The 25,127-nt window shown below is 37.8% G+C and overlaps 1 protein-coding gene across 2 annotated transcripts in view; it reads right to left on the reverse strand.

Annotated features, from left to right (window-relative positions):
- The window catches only part of ntm (neurotrimin), a 467,090-nt gene that overhangs the window by 233,516 nt on the left and 208,447 nt on the right, over positions 1 to 25,127 (reverse strand). The window contains exon 1 of one of the 2 annotated variants that reach the window (XM_053476268.1): positions 18,292 to 18,469. The exons of the other annotated variant lie outside the window; for it this stretch is intronic. The gene's annotated coding sequence lies outside the window, so the exon portion shown is untranslated. Of the gene's footprint in view, positions 1 to 18,291; positions 18,470 to 25,127 lie in introns of those variants that run through there. 2 annotated transcript variants of the gene reach the window in all.

Raw genomic sequence — 25,127 nt, forward strand, 5'->3', positions numbered from 1 at the left:
CTGCTATGACTTCCTGTGAACTCCCTGATGGTACAAAAAAAAAAAAAAAAAAACTTTATTAGCAATTTGACATATTCTAACATATGGACTTGGAGATTGTGCTAAAGTGGGACGCCTCTGCTGCAAAATGTTCCGCTGCATATGCTATTAACCTTCTTCTGACCTTGCCCTGCGAAATCGAAGGCAAGTTTGCTGACGGCTTAATCATATAAGGACACATGTGACCGTTCACCTTTTCTTTTACAACATGTTTACGTTATTAGGGTCTATGTTTTGAGCATAATTTCTGTAAAAGCTAAGCTGCTTAGCTTCAGCCATGAGTAAGCACCGTAGAGCGGGTGAAGAGATTATCCTGCAGACATAGTCTTCTCGCTAAGTCCTGGGCTGCGTGCCTGGGTTATAAAGGGGTCCCCTTATGATATAATTCTCATATTTCAACCAAAAAGCCTGGCTACTATCACAATCCTAGTACACTGGGCACTAAATACAGTACCTTTTCTTGTTACTGTGGGACACTGGGTACATATTCTTCATCTAGAAATATACTTTCTTGGTCCTTAAGAACATTTAATACATATAGTGTTATAAATACATTTAAATTACGTTCTGCATAACATCTTTTTAAAAATAATTTTTATGATAAACATGTAATCAGTAAGTTGACTTATGAATATTTTAACAGAATGTTGAATATTTTCAAGATAACCTGGGACTCACGGATGAAGGTGTAAAACCGAATGACATTTACGCAAGACTTCAAGCACAGTGCGGTGATAAGTAAATGATACGGTGATACCTTAGCTTGAGTAAAACATTTGAATGTTGCAAACATTTTAAAGAAGGCTGTACGTACAGTACACGACACGTACGGCCAACACGTCCTGGCTGAGGTGACTCAAAGAACACTGCACTTTTCAGACGCTAAAAGCCTAGGTTTAAAGGAATGGCTGCACGAGGACAACTTTAAATTTATTTATCAACATTGTGCAATACAAATTTCATATACAATCATATGAAGGTATTATGTAGAATACAGTGTTGGGTGTACCTGGATTACTTTTTTGATGTAACGAGTAATCTGACGCGTTAGGTCCGTCATTTAAGGACTGTTATTTAGTTATATTTTCAAAAATGTAATCCATTATTCAGACAATTTATGTAATCCGTGAGCCAGACAGCAGTGATTCCGTTAGTGTGTTGTGTGTGTGTGAAAGTTGTCCTACAAGCTCCACCTCCAAAAACCACCCCTCTGTTATTCCTGCTGTTATACTCCTATCTCACCTATGCAGTTTTTTGACGTGCAGAAAGATGGACATGTAATTATAGCACTAAAACACGCGGTGAATCATGATGAACCGTACTTACAGCCACCGAGCGAAACCGCGTAGGTGAGATAGGGGTTTTAGTAGTTACCAGATTATGGGCCAAACTTCGCTGAGTGATGATGGTAGAATAATTATAAAGGTCCTGACTAAATGCATGAGGAATCACAAAGGAGTTTTTATTTTCTGCAATGGAAAAGTACTCTGACTAGTTACTTTCATCAGAAAGTAATGCTGTAATGTAACTGATTACTTTTTAATGACAGTAATTTTGTAATGGAATTAGTTACTTTAAAAAGTAACGTCCCCCAACACTGGTAGAAAATGGGATCATGTGCAATAACACATATACACACATGCACTCACTAATGCTTATACTTTGCAAGCACACAAACATGTGCGCGCACACACACAATACTGTATACACATTTATAGACACACACACTATGAGGGTACTAAAATACCAAGGTTTTCTATATTATATAATAAGTTTATTGAGGAACAAATCAAGCAATAAATACTTTAGAAGTTTTATTTAAACAACAATTTAAACATCAGCCACAAATGGTTCATCGATCAGTGGCTTAGAGATTAGCTAAGGTGTGTTTTTATCTTCCTGAATGTGTTCCTTTGGGGTACTGGTTGAATTGTTTTTTCTCTTTTTTTACAAAGCACAGTCTGTATTATTCTGTATGGAACCTCAGCAAACAGTTGCTGGTGGATATGAAACAGAGGTGGATGTCACATTTTTCGGCACTTGGCTTCAGATGTATCTTGCATTTCCCTTTCAAGAACCGAAATAGGTGTGGCGGGTCCTTTCTCCCCTTTCATTTATACCTCCAGCAGTTGTGGAACAAGGACAACCTCTCTTGCCAGATTCTTGACACTTTTGCACAAGCTTTCTGCGAACTTAAAAGTATATAGCCTCATCTGTTCTTCCATTTTTTCAGCCCAATGCTGCTGCAATTTCTTTTGTAGAACAGCCAAGCAGTCATGATGGTCATGTCGATAAAGTGAAACATTAGCCAGTGGTACCACTTCTTTGGCCGGACCAGTGCAATGAGAAAGTCCAGCAGATCCACCCCACCCATATTTTTTTATTGTACTTTCTTACTTTCGTACTTTCTAACTTCAGCCATGAATAAGCATCGTAGAGCGAAGGAAAAGATTATCCTGCAAACAGTCTTCAAAAGGACAGGGAACGTTGAGGATTTCCCACCTATCATCCCTGGTGACAGGGTGTGCTCCAATATAATTACTGGGAAGAATGACTGAATCATTATACCAAAAATGACACATTCATAGTATGACATAAGAGTTGTTGATGACACAGCCTACAATTAAAATCATGGGGGAACATCTATGATACGCCTGTAACGGAAATACCTGCACAAATACACAATATGTACATTATATATATATATATATATATATATATATATATATATATATATATATATATATATATATATATATATATATATATATATCAATTAAACATGCTTCTTCATTTGTTAATGCACATCACAAATATTTTTATACATGTTAAAAAGTAAAATTTATTTCATTTTCTGCTAACAGTGAGTCCAAGCGGGCTATGGTCCCCAAAAAGGACTGTCTCACCCCCAGACAAGAGGTCAAACCCATAACCACTTTAATTTTCATTGGTCACAGACTTATTATTAGGCTTTTAGTATGACGTTTATTTAAAAAAAATAAAAGGGGCGATTTAGGGGCCAAAATAGTGGTTTGGTGCCTGAGGGCCATACCATGCCATACAGGGCTAATTATTTGACATGTTGATGTGCATATGACAAATAAAATAAACTTCTTCTTTTCCTTCAGTCATTCCTGTGAACATTCAGTGAGTGGAGCGCTATTAGAAAAAAATGGACTGCATTGATCACCAAAGGCGTTCTGTTTTTCGCACAACCCTGTACTGCCCACCGGCTGGGAGATACTGCCACATCCTCCATACAGTCCTGAATAACTCCAAGGATTTCTACAGGGCATGTTTGGGCCATTAAAGAAGTTCCTGGGACGACTAGTAGAAGCACTAGTGAAACATTGGGATAAGTGCATCAGTGTAGCAGGGGATTATATAAAGCAATAAAGGTAGTTTTTACTTCTATAACTGTGTTCTATTATTCTGCACAATCAATAGTCCTAGTTTGACTTGAATGACCCTTGTAGATTTGCACATGCAGTGCAGTGGATAGTGTTGACATCTCACACTTCCAAGATCTCCAGTTCGATTCTGCCCTCAAATTACTGTCTGTGTGGAATTTCTGCTTTTCTTTCAGTGGCGAGAGGTGTACTTTAGGTGGCATTAAATTCCCCGTCCATGGTTACCGACATCGTTTTGCTTCTGTCTGGAAGCAACTGAAAAATATGCAGCTGTCATTAAAACAGGACAATGGCTAGGAAGAAACATTTTTTTTTATTATGTGGAAAATGGTCGCCTAATTGCATCATGTTTCAATTTGCAAAGATTTTTTTTTTCAGTGATGGCACAAATGATATCTGACAAGTATTGCACAAACACATCAGAGAATTATCAAGTTTACATTCCACAGATCTAATCACAAATTAAAATGTGTTGCCTACAGGCTGCTTCTCCCTGAGCAATTAGGACTATTACAAGGAAACAGTTTACAAATTAACACTGTCGAGAGGAGCGCTTGAAGTCGTGAAACTTTTCAAATAAGAACAAGATAAAGCCAATACATTTTTAGTGCATTGACTTTTGAAATGTTTTCCAATAAATAATAAGTAAAATAAATAAAATAAATGAAGTCATGGAGGAAAAGTTTTAAACAATCTTCTTTTTTCCTTTTTTTTTTTTTTTTTTTTTTTAGCGGTGCCATGGTTTCAGACCAGGTCTAAGTGTTGACAGGAGAAGAGTAAGAAGCTTGTTAAAAGTCAGGGTGAAATGGGGGCGTAATGTAGGGACAGAATGCATCCCTGTGCAATCGATTCTGTCATATATCAGACTCTCTTAATTACAGGCTGCTCCGGGCCGCTCCAGGGGATTGCTACAAATCTGCAGAATCTGCACAGGATCGCTCGTTAAAAGATTTAGAGGCGGCGAGAGAGCGAGAGAGAGCGCGAGAAAGAGAGAGAGAGCGAAAGAGAGACAAGCATTCTGCTGTAGCTCTCAGGAGATCTATTACAGAGAGTAATGCACTAGTCTATACTGTCACGGCATCCTTTTGACTGAAAAAAAAACAAACACATACAAACACATTTGTGAGAACTGAGTAATTCTTTAAAAACTCAATATTCGGGTTCAGGTCAGGGTTGCTTCTTTTTTTTTTGTCCTTTTTTTCAGTTGTAACGTTTCTCGAATGCTTGAGTAGATGCCAGCAACGTAGCAGATCTGGCTCATCTCCCTGACGGCTATATCTATGCTAATGGCTAAATCGCCAGCCAAGATGAGACAACGTAATGAATTGGGATATACCGTGCCAGATATGAGACACGGACAGGGATGCACTGTCCAGGGTGTTGGAAAAGAATCTAATTAAATTTAAATACTTCAAAGACAATTCAAGCTTTTCCCATAGAGGTTGCAAAGATATTGGCTCCTTTACATATTTGCAGTTCTTGGCTGGAAACAATATGAACCTGGCAGATGAGGACACGAAATAAATCTGATGTGATGCTCGTTTTAAAAAAAAAATTATCTATCGCTAAACCTTAAACAAAAAGGGAGGTTTTTCTGAGCCCGAGTATTGTCTCTGAAAAGCCTCAATTAACAGATCAGATGTGTTGGAATAGGGCTGGAACATAACAGAACAGCGATAGATGACTAGCCATGACCTTCTCTGTGTTGGCAATGTAAGTAATGCCTTGGAGCACTACCAATATACAGCACCAGATGGCACTAAAAGACCATTTGACAACAACAACAACAAAAAAATTGTTCTGACCTTAAAGTGGTAAAAGACTTAAATCTGCGGTGAGCAATGCAGAATCCTGTTCAGCTCAATGATCAAACACTAAGAGGAAAGGAGAGGGAAGTCCACTTTGGGGTTACAAGGACGCCGCATGGCCAAATCGCCCCTGACAGGGTAATTTAGTGGAGGACCTGGCCTTGTGTGTTCCCTCTGTGCTAAGCTTTTAGCTATTTTTCTGGAGATCAACCAAACAGAAAATTACAATTCACCTCTGTGTTGCCACAGATAGCATTGTGCAAGGAGCAATATGTTTTTTGTTTGTTTTTTTTTTTCCCTGGTAGATATCGACTGAGGGCATACGAACCGAAATATGGCAAAAAATGCTCCCATGTATAAAGCTGTATAAATATTTTGATCACTCGGGCTGATGAAAAATCTGGTATAAGTCGATAAATCTTGCATGGGTGGTTTCTAATATGGAAGAATGGCTCGAATTGAAAAATCAGCTAATTCAAAATGAAGTTTAAAGATGGGTATGTGCTCATGTGATGGCAATACGGTCTTATACACTCCTCTCGAAATCAATTCCATCCTTTGAACCACAGTAAAGGAAGATCTATGGTATAACGCCCGCTCCTAACACGCTGTATCACCGAATCAATTTGACGAATTCCAAGGTGGTGGAAGCCGTTACGAAAGCCTGTGGCAAACACTGTACAATCAAAACTCATCCGCACAGTTTTTACTCATCCATCTCACTGAGCGAAGCGGCCTCCTCTCCGGGAGCCGAGCTAAAAAGGATGGTGCGGTGAGGGAAGAATCTGGTCAAGCGATGCTCTTGTTTTCACCGTCCCCACAGGAGAGCGATGGAAAATCCATTTCTTCATTCTCTCACCTCTGGCTTCATCTGTTATTTTCTCCTTTCCTACACTGAGGGAGGAGGCGAGGAAAATGACTACAGGTGCGCCGATGCTCCTGCTAGGATGAGAGGTGAGGCTATCACGCCTATTTTTAGCACTTAGCATTATGGCTTTTTGATATGGCCCAGATGATCTATGCGATGAAGTAACGAAGCAGGATGAAACTCGTTTTCTCGCTTGTCTCAAGTATAACAACAAAAGAACCCTGATTACTAGGCCCGCGCTAATTTTCTCAATTTCAACACTTTGCTACCTATTAGCTTTCACTCTCCTCAGAATGTTAATTAGGTTCCAGAGTGGTCTTGAAAGCAGCGCTCCCTGCTGAGGTGCCCGATTCACAGGCTGCTTGACATAAAAGACATTAAATGAAAAACTCGCACCATATGAAAAGGTAAAGACGGAAAGACCCGGAACTGGTGCTTAAAGTTTGATGAGATGGACCACGAGAGCTCCGTGAATATGCAGAGCAACCAGTGGAACTGTGGGTCACTGTATCATCTTGTTCCCCAGCGGAAGAGAAAAGCAGCCCAAGGCCCGGATGCTGTCCTTGGAATAAAAGCAACAAGAAGCAGAATCACAGGAGACAGAATGACAAGAGAGGGCAGAAAAAGGACAGATTTGGAGCAGAGTGAATGAAAAGGTTGTGAAGGCAGGAAAAAAATAGAAGGGAAAAAAAAGTGTCTGAACAGAGAAATACAACGATGAATGGCAAAAGAATGGGAGGAACAGAAATAATAATAATAATATTAATAATAATAATAATAATAATACAAATCCTTCATTCTCCTACTGTGCATGATGTGTCTTTTCCACGGGAGCGAATAGATCTTTTAGGTTCATAGGTCAATGGTTCCCAATCTCTCTGCACGTCTTTATCTGAGAGCTTTGTGATGCCGCTTCAGTGGATTTCTACAGAACGCCCTTTAAAGCTCCCTTCAACATTTCAAGCACTGGAAGCTTTTCTTCCCAAGGATGTGAAAAGCTAAAGAAATAAAGAAGAAATGAAGCTACTAGAGCTAAGAATACTATTAATAACTTGTCGTTTCGAGGATACCACGCACTAATGAAAGTTTCTGATGCTCGCGCAGTTTCCGCACTTTTCTCCGGTCACGAATGAGCATGACTACAGGAAGCATGAACCCCCGAATCAATACAGAGAAAGCACAGTATGCAGGAAGGAATGTGACATTTGACAAGAAACTTGTGTGACATTTCCTTCTTCATCTATTTCTGGCTCTAGTTTGAGAGTCCTCTGGATCAACCCATCTGTCTTCCATGAGCTCCGGCTGAGCACGGATTACTATAATATCAAGCCTTTGTTCCCAATCCCATGCAAACAGCGACGGGTCAGGTCCAGGAGATGAAATTTCAGTGTGTGATTGCACAGGTGTGCTCCACATATGACTCAGAAAAGGCATGATCTTCAACTTCAACAAAATTCATTTCAGCACCATCCATGTACATTTTCGTCTCACAGCTTTCTGCTAACCGGGACTTCATAAATATCTAACCACTATCTACTGTAGCGGCCGTCAGCTGTCATAATTTTATTTATGACTCGCCTCGAACATGACAGCTCACTTTGTAGACCGGTGTTCTTTTATTCTAATGTCACGATTTGCTAATATCATATTTACTTTGACACTCAGAATGTACTACGTTGTGTGAATCTCTTAACTTTAATCACAAATATTCAATAGTGACAAACTAACGCAGGAAATTATACAACTCTATAATAAACACTGTCATGACACAGATGCTCTAATGCCAGTCAGGATCAAAAATAGCACAACAACCATATGTCGACAAATATCACAGGTGTTTAAATTAAAATTGACAAAAAAGCAGCCTTTATGACTCCTGGAATTATAGTTGCATTATTTTAAATAAAAAATAAAAAAATCACCTTGCCATTATTTTAATATACTGCGATATTTAACTATTAAATGTCTCATTTTGCCAGGCTCGATTCCCATCTCTGTGCATGTTCTTCCCATGTTTGGTGGGTTTCCTCCGGGTACTCCGGTTTCCTTCCAATGTCCAAAGACATGCATTAGACTAATTGGCATTCCCAAATTGCCCATAGTGTGTGAATGAGTGTGAGTATATGTGTGTGTACCCTGCCTGGTGCCCTATGCCTCCTGGGATAGGCTCCAGGGCCCCCGCGACCCTGAATACAGAATAAAGCGGTATAGATGATGAGTGAAAGTATATATAAAAGTAGTATATGAATATAAATAGCATATAAATATACACAGGTATGTAGGATTTCCAGCCGTTATAACGAGCTTATAAAGATGTCATGCAGTCTAATATTTGTAAAGGGAGATCTCCCTTCACTTAGGAACCTGAGGAAAAAGCAATGTAGCTAATTCATAGTACTGTAGCTAAGACTCATCGCAAAAGGTCTGTATAAATGTCTACGTATGTGTGCCAGCTGTTATAATGGGCTTATGAAGGTGTCATTGAGTCTAAGGGACACCACAACTGCTAAGTAAAACCTCTTTAAGCAGAGCTATTGAATTCAATTCCAGAAAAATGACATGAAAGTTAGGAGCAATGGCTGATGATTAATGGCTGATGGCTATCTAATATCAACTGGTCTACAAAGTGTCATAACAAGCACATCTCTACATATTTCATTTAATCGACTCCACGAACCCGACACCAAACACTTAAATGTTGGTGTATGTCTGTGCCAACCATCATAAAGTTATCATGCAGCCTTATTAACATTAGTTCACTCTATGTTTCGCTGAGGTTACGATCTACGTCTCTATCACATACAGTATATAAGTTTAGGTTTGGTAATTACATTAGCCTGGCAGAGGTTAAGAAGCTGCAAAATCTCCCTGTTGCTTTATTGATACGAGCCGTGATTTGATTAGCAGAGGCACGGGTCTATAGACTCCCATTATCTCCTGTTGGCTTCGGAGAAAACACGCGGCTTTGCTGTCGATGGAAAAATCGATAGAAGGCTGTAAAATATGACAGTGGTAGGGGGACTTTGACAAATGCCTCCACTTTTTTATTTTATTCATCTGTATCTGCGCTGGTACACATAACACCCATTCAGTGCTTGGACACCTTAACTGATCAGCACTTGCAGGCACAGAATCACAAAGACAGAAATAGTGAGAAACGCCTGGAGAATGATTGAAACTCTGCTTATTGGGATGTAGGTTGGCTCATCCATCAAAAAGGGACCATAACTGCACTGCCTTTCTTGACTGGCTTTGAAAAATTAGGCATTAATTCTTCGCTAATTAATTTCGGCAAACGATAGAATTTTTGATGCTCGAGGTGGAAATAGGGAGTCTAACGGCTATGATTTATTTAAATAAGACAGATTGCAATAGTGGGACATGGAGATAGGGGAGGGGACGGAGAGACAGATAAAGACAAATAGACAAAATACATAAACACATTACTGATAGATAAAGACAAATTGATATTTATGATATATGGATTCTAGGCAGTCTGTACTGTAGGTAATTGAACAGTTTGTCCAACGGGTCGCGATTAATATGCATTATACGTTTCCATCTACAGTGAGTTGACTAGATACTAGAATACGGTGTCCCTAGTTTTAGTAGAAAAAAACTTCAATTTACTGTCATACTTAGTAATTGCTTGAGAATGTATTATATCGGGTTTTATCAGGTTGGTTTTGCAGGGGTTCAACACCTTCGACGTTCTCGTTTTCGGTTAAATAAACTTCAGTGAAGTTCAAGTGAAGTGAACGAACAATGCACTCAAGAGCAATTGCTCTCAAGTTTTTGGCACAGAAAACTCTACACTTGCTTCACTAGTATGTTTCAGGGCATTGTCCTCTGAAAGGTGAAGTGTTCTGAGGCAATGAGTTGAATCGGAGCATTTAAGATGCTTCTGCACTACAGAATTCATCCTGCTGCTACTGCTGAGGGCAATAAACATCCTCAATAAAGACAATTGATTCAGTTCCGCTAGCTGCTGCAGTGCAGGCGCAATGTATGGCATTACCTCCAGCAACCTTAACAGACCGAAAGATATGATCTCATCTCTCCATGATAGTTTAGCCTTTACTTTTTTTTTTTTTTTTTAGCTAACATGAACCCGTTCCACATTTAAAACGTAGCTGTTTTTTTTTTTTCATTCTTTCTATTATAACTCAGCATCATGGATAGAAAGGAAGGCTGTCACTATGGTTACAGCTTTTAATAAGCAAGAATGAGATGAAAGCTGACTCTGACCCAAACTGTGTCCTAAACCCTGTGTCATCACTTTGGTGTACTTTTGGCAAAATAAAAACATCTTCTGCATGGATCCTTGAGGGTGCATAAATAAAAAATGGGCCTTTGGGAAACATGTTTACCTGCTCGTGCAGCACCCAATTCTACTTACTTTAAAATGATTTTAGAAACACTTTGACAACTATCGGATTAAACATTTATCAGCCCGTGTGAGTTAGATGAGAGATTAACTAGATAGATGTAGTAAAAAAACTACTAGGTGGCAGCAAAATTCTTTTAAATCCAGACTATGTGTACAATTGGCATTGTAGAGCATCCATGATTGGAAATGCAATTCAATCAAAAACTGTATCTGTGGTTTTGTTATCACAGGTATAGAAAACCCACAGGTATACACTGTCTTAGAAACCTTAAGATGGAGTTTTAGTCTATAAAAAAGGTGAATTGTGAATGCTGTACACATCTATAAGATTTAAATTTAGTATGTGCTGTATGTAAATTTTACATTTGAATATGTAAATATGTACTTTAAATCACTATTTCTTTAAAATTCTACACTTGAATGTTAATGCCAAACTTTTGTACTCAGTACTGGTCCAAAACAACAGACATTAGAAGGATGGATGCAGAAATCGATGAATGAATGGAGTTTGTATTTTGTTTAATCATTTAATTCCAAAATCCAAGAGTATGTTTACAAAATTCATTGAATATGCAATTTAATCAATATTTTGTTAGTCAATCCAATTAATTAAATCACTCACTTTCACTCTATCCTGCTGTATTTATTTATTCTGTATTCAGGGTTGCAGGGGGTCCTGAAACCTTTAGTTTTCAAGGTGACTTTTACTAGGTTTTACTTAGCAGTTGTGGTGTCCCTTAGACTCAATGACACCTTTATAAGCCCATAACAGCTGGCACACATACGTAGACATTTATAAAGACTTTTTGTGATGAGTCTTAGCTACTATGAATTAGCTACATTGCTTTTTCCTCAGGTTCCTAAGTGAAGGGAGATTTACAAAACAGCTATTATGTTCATTGGACTGCATGACATCTTAATAAGCTCGTTATAATGGCTGGAAATCCTGCATACCTTTGTATATTTTTATACTATTTATATATTAATTTATATAATAAAATGTTCATATTCATATACTACTTTTATATATACTTTCATCTTTTATACCGCTTTATTCTGTATTCAGGGTTGCGGGGAGTCTGGAGCCTATCCCAGGAGACTTAGGACACGAGGTAGGGTATACCCTGGACAGGGTGCCAATCCATCTCAGAGCACACACACTCATGGCAATTTGGGAATGCCAGTTAGCCTAATGCATGTCTTTGGACTGTGGGAGGAAACTGGAGTACCCGGAGGAAACCCACCTAACATGGTGGGAACATGCAAACTCCATGCAGACAGAGACGGGAATCAAATTTCTTGAAGATATACAACAACTTTTGGAAAAAAAAAAAAAAAACACTTCCATCTTCCACAAATACTCATAATTTGCAAAAGCATTGAAAATTACTACTATGTTTATGGGCAGTTGGTGCATAATCGCCACCCCAGGACTGGAGTGTAAGGTAGAGGACTGTCAGAAAAGACGACCAACAATCAGCAACACAAGATACGCATCGAACTGAGTCGCTGTCGACTACAATACGCAGAAATTAAATTGAATCGAATTGATGGTCTACCTACAATTAACAGCTCTAATAAATGGATGGATAGACAGATATATAGATAGATAGATAGATAGATAGATAGATAGATAGATAGATAGATAGATAGATAGATAGATAGATAGATAGATAGATATTGAGCACAGCGTATTGCATCTGGCAGTTTTATAACAGTTATATAAAGAACTGGCACAGATTTGTCAAGCAATCCAATTAGAATTGGAATGTCAGAAAGTGGAAGAGGATCCAAAAACTGCTCAGTGGAAATGGGTGAGCAGAAAAAGTTATTAATAGTAGTAAAGCATTAGCCACCACTACGGGTTCCAGCTGTCAAGATGTGTTTTGATATACTGTATAGCGAGACCCTTTTTAGATCCTCTTTTTTTCATTATTAATATCTACATAAATAATATTTGGCCAAGAATGACAACCTAACAAACTAAAATGTTTAACTGTAAAACGACATACCCCCCCCCACCCCCCACCCCCATTTGCATTTGCATTTTTATTTCATTTGCACTCAACCACGGTTTCGGATAATGGTGGAGAAAAAAGTACTGGCCACTGCTATATGTTCCAGTTGTCAAGATTTGTTTATGTATACCACAACATTTGGGCATATTTTGACAGCCTTTTTCTATGTAAATGCATTTTTATGGCGATATATTTCAGTGTGTGGATTCTCCTTCCTGTTCTCCATGCAATGCTGGCTGTGTCTAAAAGTAAACGCGACTATAGAATGAGCTTGCAATTAGGCAGGGGATAGGGTTGGGGGTAATCAAACAGCCATACAGCCTTAGTATTAATCAGATATTGTTTGTTTGGTGGATCATTCTCAGCATGAGATTTACTTGGCAGTGTGTGCTGTGGTCGGAAACTGACACTAATGAACGCCTGGGCATAATTAACATTGATTGTGCTATAGTCTTTTTTCACCACAGTACTGATTGGTCAAATGGTGTTGATTAATTGTCTGCAACAGCATGATTTTGAAAGTAGTGTGGGCTTTAACTCAAAACACAGTTTTATATTATGTGAATAATAAGCCAATAACTCTCACATATACATTCCAGTACATTAATTCATTCTCTATACCGCTTATAGTAGACATCCTGGACCCAATCCCAGAAGACTTACAGTAGGGTCCAGGAAAAAGGAAAAACTGCACTAGTGAGTTATACCCTGGACAAGGTGCCAGTCCATCAGTGGTTTTCTCCCACAGTCCAAAGACAGTAGTAGGCTGACTGGTGCTCCCAAATTGCCTGTAGTGATAGATTGGCACCCCGTCCAGGGTGTACCCTGCCTCGTATATGTATACAGGACGTGTCAGTATAGACGATGAATGAATGAGTGAGTGAGTGAGTAAGTGAGTGAGAGAATCTCAGGATCTGATAACTGCAAACTATTTTATCATTAAGCTATTCACACTATCTACAACAGTTTCATTTGCAACATAAGCAACCAATGAGCTACAGTAGCTTTTTACTTTCAATTGTATAAGGACTATAGCTGTAGCCCTGTAGACTTTATGTCACCCTGCTGACCTGAAGCAATAGGCACCTCTTTTATTCTTACATATGTTGCTATTTATTATAATCACTGATGTGCCATAATAAGGCGTTGTGCATGCAGACTGTTATTTAAGGAGTATTATTTATTGTAGGGAGTCTCTTTGCAGCATTCAAGGTGTAGAATTAGAATAATTCTCTGTAATACTACATAACAATATGCACTTTATTATTAACCTCAAGAAAGAGAAATGATAGAGGCTGGTGAGAGATAACTAGTCATGAGAAAAAAGAAAGAACATCCATTTTCAATTATATGATCTTATTTATCAGGGCCTAAATTGTATTGGTGTGGTCTTTACCAACTTCTATAAACAGATAAATACTCTCATAAAAAGACAAACTAAATAAAAAATTTGAAAATAGGTGGGAAAATTATGTACAACCTGTTATTTAACCTGTAATTTGTTTTGCAAATATGTTACACCGTTAAATGGTAATAAAATATTTTTGAAAATGATTCAGTATATCATTCAAAAGGAAATAAATAAATGTAATTGTCTGAAAATTGTTGTGGTATAAGAGAAATAAAACAATGATTTAATTGCAGGGTCAGTATCACAGGGGGCCTGGAGCCTATCGCAGGAGACTTGGGGCACGACGCGGGGTATACACCCTGGACAGGGTGCCAATGCATCGCATGGCACACACACATACGACAGGCAATTTAGGAACGCCAATTTGCCTAATCTACATGTTTTTGACTGTAGACAAACCGGTCGAATCGAACCCGCCCTGGGAATTCGACCCCGGACACTGGAGGTGCCAGTCCAGCTAACCACTACACCACTGTGCCACCCTCCACATCAGACTGTCATTTCATATTTTTCTATAACAGCATGTCCTGTAGTAGTTTATTCCATACTCCTTGGTGTACTAGTGTGTGTAAGTCTAATAAATTATCCAGAAACTTTTGACAGTGTGTGTAAAGGCCCAGAAATGATGCTGTTCCTAATGCACTTGTACCTGCGCAATACACACTATCATGTTGCTGTCACTTTTGTGTCATCGCAGCTTGTTTTGGTGCTCCTTTTCCACTGATAGATGAGGCACAGAGTACATAGCAGTGGCCTAGTATGTGTACTAATGTGTCTATCACAATTCACCCAGTTTGTCAAAGACTTTAATTTAAAATTTGTGTAGTAGATTTTTTTTTTCTTTTCTGGCTGCATTTCAAATACACCAGGCCTACGCTAACATCTAAATCATGTATTTGTTCTTCAAATGCTGCAATAATGAAAAGTAGTGAAGTCTACATGAACATGAATATCTGTAGCAATTTCCCACATTCTCTAACCAAACATTACATCTCCAGGCATGCAAGGCTGATTGTTCCATGTCTTTCCACTTCACTGACTGCCCATCAGAGACTAGGGCTGGGAAATTACTATATAATTACTACTATAATTAAGATTATTTTTGTGGCTGCACATAGTACAAAGAATCCCTTGCAGTTCTATAAGTGCCGCAGTCAGATCCAAACAAAATAACGAATAACGGACGGAAATAATGTACATTTTTATTAACAGCACGGATTAATTTACATTCTTAAATGTGAAATTCCCTTTCCTCCTTTCAGATAACACTGCACCATCTCAAATCTACTTTCGGTCTATTTAGATCTGTAAAAGCCTGTCATGTCTTTCATACTAAATCACAGAACTGGAATTCAATTCACCTCACTTTATTGGCTTGCCTGGTTTATTACAAATGAGTCGAGAAATTTAATTCATTAATTTCTCCCTAGACTGATCTGAATCCTTTCCAATTAGAGCACTTTTAATTGCACTGTTATTTTTTTCTTATAAACAAGACAAGACATTTCCATTTTGGTCAGCAAACAGGCATCAATGAATAAGTAATGAAAAATAATGACTTTTCAGCAGAAAAGTGAAAGGGTGATTTTTTTTCATCTTCTGACAGGGTTAGCTTTGAAATCCGAAGGACGGGAGAGTTAACATCGAGGTGGAAACACTGAAACGAAAACACTTTAATTTCAAAATCATTACATCACAATTTAGTCTCCGTGATCCATGCACCATAATTTCTCCCAATGTCCCGAACTGGGTTGGACAATCATTGAATCCATAAGCCTAAAAAAGAAAGCCTTCCTCACTCCCAAAGCTGGTGCAGTCTGTCTTTTTCTCTTTCCAGCAAATAAGGCTTAAAAGGCTCCATTTGACTTGGCTTGTGCACCGTGTGGTCCGTTGTTGTCAATTTAAGAGCATGTTAAAATGCAGCCAGCGCAGCACTGCTCTGGTGCCAGACGGGACGATGTTTAAAACCTCATTTGGATGCAATCTTCGAGAACTCTCGGGAGATTTATGGGGCGCTGGCACCCGTTCTTTCCTGCTACATGGTATATAGTAAATATATCTGAGCAATGGTGTTAGAATCAGTACACACTGCTACCTGTCTCTTGTGTTTTAAAAGTCCCCGACTCAACAAATGGATGACAGGCGAAAACCCAGGGTTTCCAACAGCTCAATGTGTGAATGTTTCAAACTGATGTGACAGTCAAGAAGACAACAGCTTTACACGATTTAACTCGAATGATGCAACAGAAATGCTTTTATTCAATTTAAACTGCGTGGTTTTATAGCAATGGAGACACTATTATGTCCACAGAATTGTATGGTTTTGTTTAACTTTCGCTATATGTCTCTGATGAACATGAAGCTAAAATAATAGAATATACAAAAAAGAATATAAAAAATGTGCTGAAGTTTTGCAAACTTTGATTAAATCACATTTACTCAAAAACTCTAACCATGCTGAGTCTCATATTTTCCAACATACTCTGTGCCAGTACAATGTAATATCCCTTCAAGATTAGCAGACACTGAAGAAGCTGGCAGCTCAAGTCTGATGGTTGCAACAGCGATAACAGGAATCCTCCAGGAACTGGCTATTATCCTTTAGCGGACAACCTGGGCTTCAAACCCGTAACCTTCTACTAAGCAACTCTGGGAAACTGCCATAAAACTTTGAGAAGCTGAGTTTGAAGGTTGGCTGGATGGTCTATAAAAGGCTACGCCAACCTCTTTCCTGGACAGCTAAATCCCTGTAGTGATTACTTCCAATACACCTGGCTCAAACATCCAGATGATGCTGAAGGCCATGATTAATCTAACACACCTCATCTAATTAAGCAGACATTAATATCTGGGAGCACCACTGGCCAGCCATGTTATATAAGCTGAGTCGATTTGTAGTTTTAGGCTGGTTCACTGTGGGGATGAAGTGGTTGCTCAGACAGTGATGAGTCAATAATTTGCACACTCTTTAAACCAAAAATAAAATGAACAAAATAACAGTTTCCATTTATTTACTTCTCTGAATGTGAGATACATATTCTTTTAAAAACTTTTCACCACTCCAACATTTATTATTTCACCAAGACATCCTTAGAAGTGTCTAAGCAATTCATACAGTAGCAACTGGCCCTAAAAAAAAAAAAAAAAGTGACCATGAACTATAAAATGCATACATGCTTCAGGAAAAAAAAAAAAGTGTATAATGTATATTATCATAATATTATCATGAATATTAATATATAATGTATAGCAATCAATTTAAATTAAAGGTTTTTCCTTTTTTAATGCATTTTTAGGCATAAAAATTTACATAAAAAATGCATGGCGGCTTAGTGGTAACATCTCTAGGTCTGGGTTCGATTTCTGCCTCCATTGGCCTCCACAGTCCCTAGTTGGACTACAGAGGCTCCTGGATGGAGGGATATAAAAAAATATCTTTAAAACCAGAAGTACCGACAGTAAAAATTCTCATTATTAAATATTATTAAATTATTAAATTTCATAAAGTCAAAGTGTGCTGTTCTACGTAAATGAGCTATGGCTATCCTGTTACTGCCGAGCCCCGCCCCACTCTGTTCCTTTGCCCTTTGCCAGATCAATGGCACTCCCTAGTGCTTTATTCGTTACCGTGGTTACAAGAAAGCCCTCACTGACTGTCCAAAAACAAACAAGATTAATCGATCAACATCCATTTCAGTTCATTTAATGTTGTCGGTGCACTATACTGTTCCCTAAAGCTTACCTCGACCCTTCTAAAACTATTTTCTCTTCATTTTATTCCTAGTAAACACTAACTTGTTTCATAGACATACTTTCGGTCGTGCACGTCCGCAGTGATGGTGCCTTATGCATGATCTACTCTTTTCTGTTAAGCTTTCCAAGTGCTTACATCAACGTATATGAAATTCAACAAGATTATGCAGATTCCTTCTTCTCACTTCGAGAAAATACAAAGTGGTTGAGCATTGTTTCTGTGTGCTCCGGCAGCACTACACCTACGCAAGTTACACTCCATAGAGTTTGTAAAACAATTACAGGGGGACACTACGAACAGATACACACGAGGCAGTGACAGGTTTTTATATGTGCATCTAACCTAAACTCGTTTATCCCTTAAATAACAGACAGATCAGAGATTCAGCTGTGTTTTACTGTAAATGTTATATTGTTAAACGCGTTAAACCGAAGATGGCTCATCAATTCATATCCACACAGACTATTTGATACATTCGAACTCTCCTCGAAGTTCTATCCCTATGTGAACACTTAGACATACAATTAGCCTCACAGTGTGCCTAAATTCAACATAAGCTTAACAAACAGTAACGTTAAAACAGTAACACTTACAGCTGAGTAGACAAACAGTCGTGACTTTCCAGCTTTAGTCTTTTAGTAAAATCTCTGAAGTAAAAGCTCTAAATTATCCCTCATTGAGAAAGTAGTTTGATACAGTAGCTGTAGCATTGGAACATCTAAACTCTAAATAAATTCTTTCTTCATGTCCTCAGTAACTGGGCACAAAATAAGTTAGCTGTTCTTGGGTACAACCAACAATAGGGCATTTCATCCTGGAACTCTCTTAATCCTCTATTGCAAAACACATGGAAAAAAAATCAGTCACTGGAGTCTGTTGTGTGGGTTTTGGCTGAATAAATTCTCCTGGGTGGAGTTGAGACCCAGGCTGGAGGAGGGTCTCCAACAAATTATTTTTACTCAAATGTCTTTAACAATAGCAAAAAAAAATAAAAAATCTTGGAGTAACCCATAAGCGTGTCTAAAATTACCAAGAAACGAATTGTACATAAGCCCCTTTAAGCTATGGGTGAATTTGGAAATGAGGAAAAAAAAAAATGGAGAACCATCTAAGAGTACGAAAAAAACTGTGAAATTCGACATGCAATATCCTCCAAAGCCAAAACAAAAGGGCAATACAACATCAATTATAGGGAAGTGGTTTGGATATAGTACAGTTATGAAGCACACATTAAGATGGCCTGTGCGGATGTGCACCTATGACATGCATGTCATGTGCTGGTTCAGTTGTGGCTCGTAGCCTGTTGCCAGATCCATGTAAAGGAATGAGAAAGCAGTAACATTAATACATTATCACAGGACCCATAATTCCTAAACAATTTTTCATGCCGTTTCAAAAACTGTGTTTCTTTGCTGAAATAGTATGCACTACAGCAACAAACCGAAGCTGCATGTTAATGAAAGACCAGAGCAAGCAAAGGGTTGCTGAAAAAACATCAAGATGTAAGAGTGAAATAAAAAGTCAAATCTATATCAGGTCAAAATAAAGACTTTGATTTGCGGTCAAAAAGAGATATGTGGTGCAGACATTGAACGATCGCTCTCCGTAGTCAATTTGTGCCAATTTGTGCCCATTTTGGCAGCCCATCAATTTTTGGCACCACACACTTTACCAGAATTTTTTTTCCCTTTTTTAGCTGATCCTTTTTTAACATCCAAAAAATGTTTTGCTGCCTTTTTTACTTTATTAGTTAATGTTAGCTACATAGCAACACGGTTATATTTAGTGTGTTGCTGAGCCACTACTGGAAGTGTGTCTCTAGCATGATGATGTTTTCCAGCATGATAATCAATGCAAGTTATTTTCATTAATAAAAATTATTCTAATGTAGAACTAATGAATACTATTACTTACAGGTTGTTGTCATTGTCAAAATTCTTAACCTGGTGCCATTATTAAATATTGATATTGATCAATATATCACAGAATATATCAAATCATCATCAAAGAGCTGTGCTGGTACATTACTTTCTAGTCAACAGTTCTATGGAATGAATAATCTCTAATTTATAGATATGTTTAACTTTTGGCTTTATAATCTCCTCTAACTTCTTGTATCCTCTTAAAAGCATTTGGATTTCCTCAATGTTATAGTACCTTTATAATATAGTTTCTTTTTTTTTTTACTTTTCAACATATCTTTTGCGAATCAGGTCCAGAGCCTGTAAACATCATGATAAAACTTTAACTTTTTATTCAGATTCCAAGTTACAGTAGATATCATGTTGCAAGATCAACCAATTTTTTTTAATGGAGCTTTTAAAGATAAATTTTGAAAGACGCTTATTTTCCTTTTTCAACCAGGACCCAGGGGGTTGCAAACTTCTGCACTTTCCTGTAGTTGCTATAATTTTGTTTGCATTTACCAAAATTACTATCCTTTCTATGTCTGATAATAAACATTGGATGCTTTCAGAATCCTCTCTGCCATGTATAGGAGTCATTGTCTAGTAAAAAGGTGTTTGCTTGGAGTAGGCTTGGGAAAATGGAAATAACACATGAAGGCCTTGGGCATGCCAACGCATTTTTCTATTGATACTGCTTCCAAAGTGCAATCTCTCTATCGACTGTTATACCCTCTTTTCCCAGCACTATCCTTCTGCTTCTATTTCTTTTCCTGTCACACATAAGTACACCCACACCCACCCACACACACTCACGCCCACCATTAACACCACCACCATCCTGCAGGTGTCCTTGCTGCCTTGTTCTAGCATGAAAGCCACTAGCACCCGACATAAAAGTACAGCGCTCCCCATGTACAGTAACAGCCTTCAGGCCCAGAAACAGCCACTAAATATCTAATTCCGGGGCCAATACATCACTTTTCTGTCATGGTAGCCTGTACCATATAAAAGCAAGCACAAAACTATACATACAAATAAATGAGCATTGGCAGCACAAGGGAGAAAGACGGGAAGACAAAGAGGAATGTATTGAGTTTGAAATTCACTCTATATATGAATAAGCCGTATTGACTCGCAAATAACGCAAAAGCACACAAAGGAATGACTTTAGTTCCTGATGGACGTCAGACAGTGGAGGACAAAGACAGAAAAGTTCAGCAGGCACCATGAGCAGAATGGCACAGCTGTAGTTTCAATTATTTTTCAGGAGATGCAAAAACCTAATGGAAATAAAAAGGCAGGATGGGAGGTGAGAGAAAATGGAAAAGCAAATTGGTCTCCTATTTGCAGATGCATGCACTGCAAACCAAATAGGACTAAGATAGTTGTGACATTCTGTACAACATTGATAGGCAAAATTATAATTAAATTAATTAATTAGGTGTTTTTTTTTTCTTTTTTTTACATCTACAAAATCTAGTGAGTTCTAAGATACGATTAATATATAGATATGTTAAAAAAATATACAGCAATTATTGCTCTGACATATCTGTTATGGATACTTCATCTGTACATCTAATTGGCTCAGACCAGCTTCACTTACCCTTCCCAGACAAACATGGGTTTTTATACAGTACGTGGTCTAATAAGGACAAATACTGTAAAATGAAGCACATAGTGATTTAGTAAGGTGTCACCACAAGCTATTGAAACAGCTTTAATGCAACCTGGCATGGATTCTAAATCTAAAGTCTCTTGTATTGAAGGGATGAAAAGATATTCCCTCAGGTGGTATTTTATGATGAAGATGGAAAGAGAGCTCTGTCTAACACATTTGTGCAAAAAAAAAGGTGTTCAATTGCTGAGATCTGTTAACTGGAAAGGCCATTGGCATATAATTTACATCATTTTAACACTCATCAAGCTATCCAGTAAGCAATCATGCCCTACTCTAGGAGAGACCACTCCTGTCAGTTTAGAACATTTTTATTAAAGAATAAGGATGATCATAAAGAATAACTCATTCAGAGGTAATTAACAGTGGCCTTGGCCTTTACAGGGACAAATGAACTGAATAAATGTCAGTTAAACAACAACAAAAAAATACTCCAACAATATAACCCACTGTTTTTCTTTTCATCTTTCACCCATCACTGTAAACCTGTTTTATATTGTGCGATATTAGCACGTCACTTGTCACACTTGTTTGAGTCGATCCTAATAAATTCACGGTCGAACCCTATAGCAGACTGTGTGATAACATTTGTGCTCCATGACAGCTTACACAATGTGGTTACATTAACTAGACACGAGAATCGTTAAAATTACAATGTTGTTCTGAGTGAAGTGGGTTTGTTAAAAATAAAAAGGGTCTTATAATCAGAAACATACTTGATGGCAAAAAACAAACAAAAAAAAAACGTAGCATATAAAATATATATCTTAAAGTAAAATGTATACAAGATTAAAATTAACCAAATATAAGACTATTAAGCCAATTACCAGACATAATTTGCTTTACGTTATGTTCTGATGAAAGAAAATGTAGCTAAATTAAAATATGTGTGTAAGTGGGTTTAATCAAATTAGATTTGGTTTACTGTTATTTTATTATAGAAAATTGTAAATACATTTCATTAGACTCAAGATAATTTCACTTTAATTTTCAATTGCACTAATAGGGATATATATTCCAATCAGTAGGAGGTTTCATTTACATGTCATCATAGTCAACATTTTCATTCTTTTACTCATTTTTGGGAAATATTTTTCTTTGACACATAGTTGTCTATAACAAGTTCATTTGAAAACAGGTTCTAAGCAAAGCGTGAGACATACAGTACAGTAGCCATCAGATTTACAAGCAAAAGCTGTCCTATTGTGACAAGCCAATCATGGCACTTCTTTAAGTCACATGATCAGGTGAAGCTACTTCCAGTACTTCCTGAGTAGTTTAAATGTGTTTAAAGGTTTTTAGAGAATATTGAAAACAACAGGGTTAACTACACTCTGCTACAGTCATTGCAGTCACACAGTAGTAATAAATAAAAGGTACAGTACGTGTCAGTAATATGTTCTGTGAAATAGGACATTATGTGATTTGGATGTTGTTCAAACCCAATAATGTACTGTACACTTAATTAAAGTATGTGGGATAGTATAGTGTAAGTACTTCCACAGTGAAGCGCAGAGAGTTTTTAATGTAATACAAACCAGATGCACGCACTGTTCGTGAAAAGCTGATGCTTAAACGGTGTATACAGTACCTACAGTGTACTATGGGAAACTCGTCATGTATCCAAGGGATACTGAAAGTGGAAGAGGAGGTTGATGACGCTGTAAAGTTTTTTGTATTGCATATAAAGTCGATCGTCAACTATCTTTGTAATTTAGAAGGGCAACAACACACAACACGTTTATCTCGATCTAATTTGTTGACAACCCAAGAGTGTTTTAATAAAAAATAAATACAAATAAAAATTATTGATATTAAATTGCACATCTACTGTAAATGGCCACATGCGCAACTGCAGGCTGATTTATCCATTGTTACAAAATTGTGTGGAGTTGTATTTATAGCTTTTTTGAAAAATTACACAAAATTCACTTATACGGCCCAAACAATATTGTGCTATTTGTCCTTTTTTTTTTGAACACATGCAAAAAAAAATAATCCTTTTGCTGTCATCAGGACATTTGCAGCTCTCCTTTGAGTTTTGTATCATTCTATGCCATTCTATCCATTCATGGATTTTAATAAAACCTTTCTGGAACCTGTCGTTGCCTGTCTTTGGCTGCAACTGCGCTGAATTGGCTAAGGCGATCGACCTTACAAGCAAAGAAATATTTTACAAATGTAAAAAGTATGATTTTGTCTGTTCCAGTAACGGTAAGACAGCTTTACCCCACACACGTGAACTACGGTGTAGGGTGCTTTTCATTAGCACTACAATAATCATTCATTCCTTGTTATGCATTATGGTTATGCATGTTGCCATGTTTAGTCCTTTTACTGCCTGTTCTTTTTTTTCATTTTTTTCCTGAAGGATGCTCACTTAATTATACTCTCTCGAATTATAAATCTGTTGAATATCTACAAAGCGAATAAGCTTTCTGGGAAGTACACTCAATACACTACAAGACTGTATCTGGCATTTGTTTAAATAAAAATTTGTCCTAAATGAATTATGCAGAGAGTTTTATACAGCATGCGATAAAAAGGATAAAAAGGAAAGGCATGTAAACTCATTTCCAGGCCTGACAGCTCAGATATGGCTCTCTGTCAAAATGCTTTACTTTGTTTTGGATGCAGTGATGTTTACCAGCCGTGACACACCTGTCCTCTGAATGCAGGACAGGTTATAAATGGGAGAAAACCAGCTCACATTCTTTCTTTCAATGCACACAAACACATACCTTAATTTTCCATTTTTACCCAGTGGTCAAAAATTCCTCATACTTCTCTCTGTCATAATTTATTCTTCTGCCAGAAAGATTGAGCAGTGTGTTTGGTTTTCAACCGCCTGCACACTTTGCCCATAATAAGATAAATTGTGAGAGTGATTGCTTTTTTTCTTTCCAGCCAGCAATGCAAAATGGAATAGATTAAATCAATCAATTACCCTATTGATTCTGTTGTTAGAAATAATCAGCTACTTCATCTTTCTCAAGGAACCCAAGTTCAAGAAAAGCCTATATACCTAAGCAGTTATTTGAAATGCTTCTTTCTCGATGATACCTGGCGTGTGTGCTTTTGGGCTCTCATTAAAACCTTCATTTTACGTCTAGAATTTCAGCTGCCTTTATTAAGATGCCCTTTAATCGAACTCATCTACCCTAAGCCCCTCCCTATCCTGGTGGTGTAAAAGTGTAATATCCAATCTCGCCCCAATATTTAGCTTCCATTTTAAGAGCCGGGGCTCCGTTATCTTCTCCTTTAGCACTGAATCCCATTACGGTGCAACATAATCTTATATATGTGTGTAGAGAGAGGCATTATCTGAATACTGCTGGCAATAAAACATGATAAATATCCTTGGAGATGAGATCATCAAATGCCTTCCAAGGCTGCATGTATAATTAGGGGAGTGTCATTAATCATAAGTCACAGTGCTGTTCTCAGTAATGAGAGTCAGAAAGTGAAATTTATTAAGCTAGCCTGGCACTAAGCACAGTGTTTATTGCGTCCAAATTTACACACTGCTCAAGACTCCATGCCAAGGATGATGCTCAGGCGTTGGCAATGGGGAAATCAGTGAGAATTCACTAAAAGTGAAGGAGCATTATTTAAAGATGTGCCTACACTCTCGCATTTATTACACCGTGTCTCGGCATCTCCTGTGTCATGACCGCCCCCCCCGTGAGCAGAGCTGTTCTGTCACTGTTATGCTTCTTAATTAAGAGGCAGCTGTTGGGACAGTGTGATAATATCATGGAGATTTATCAAATAGCTTACGTTAATTGTGTACTCCCAGATTGCTGTGTAATCAGCACTACAATAACTCTAATCAAAATCATCATCA

This window comes from Clarias gariepinus, chromosome 17 (genome assembly GCF_024256425.1).
Source record: "Clarias gariepinus isolate MV-2021 ecotype Netherlands chromosome 17, CGAR_prim_01v2, whole genome shotgun sequence".
In the NCBI taxonomy this organism is placed as follows: Eukaryota; Metazoa; Chordata; class Actinopteri; order Siluriformes; family Clariidae; genus Clarias; species Clarias gariepinus.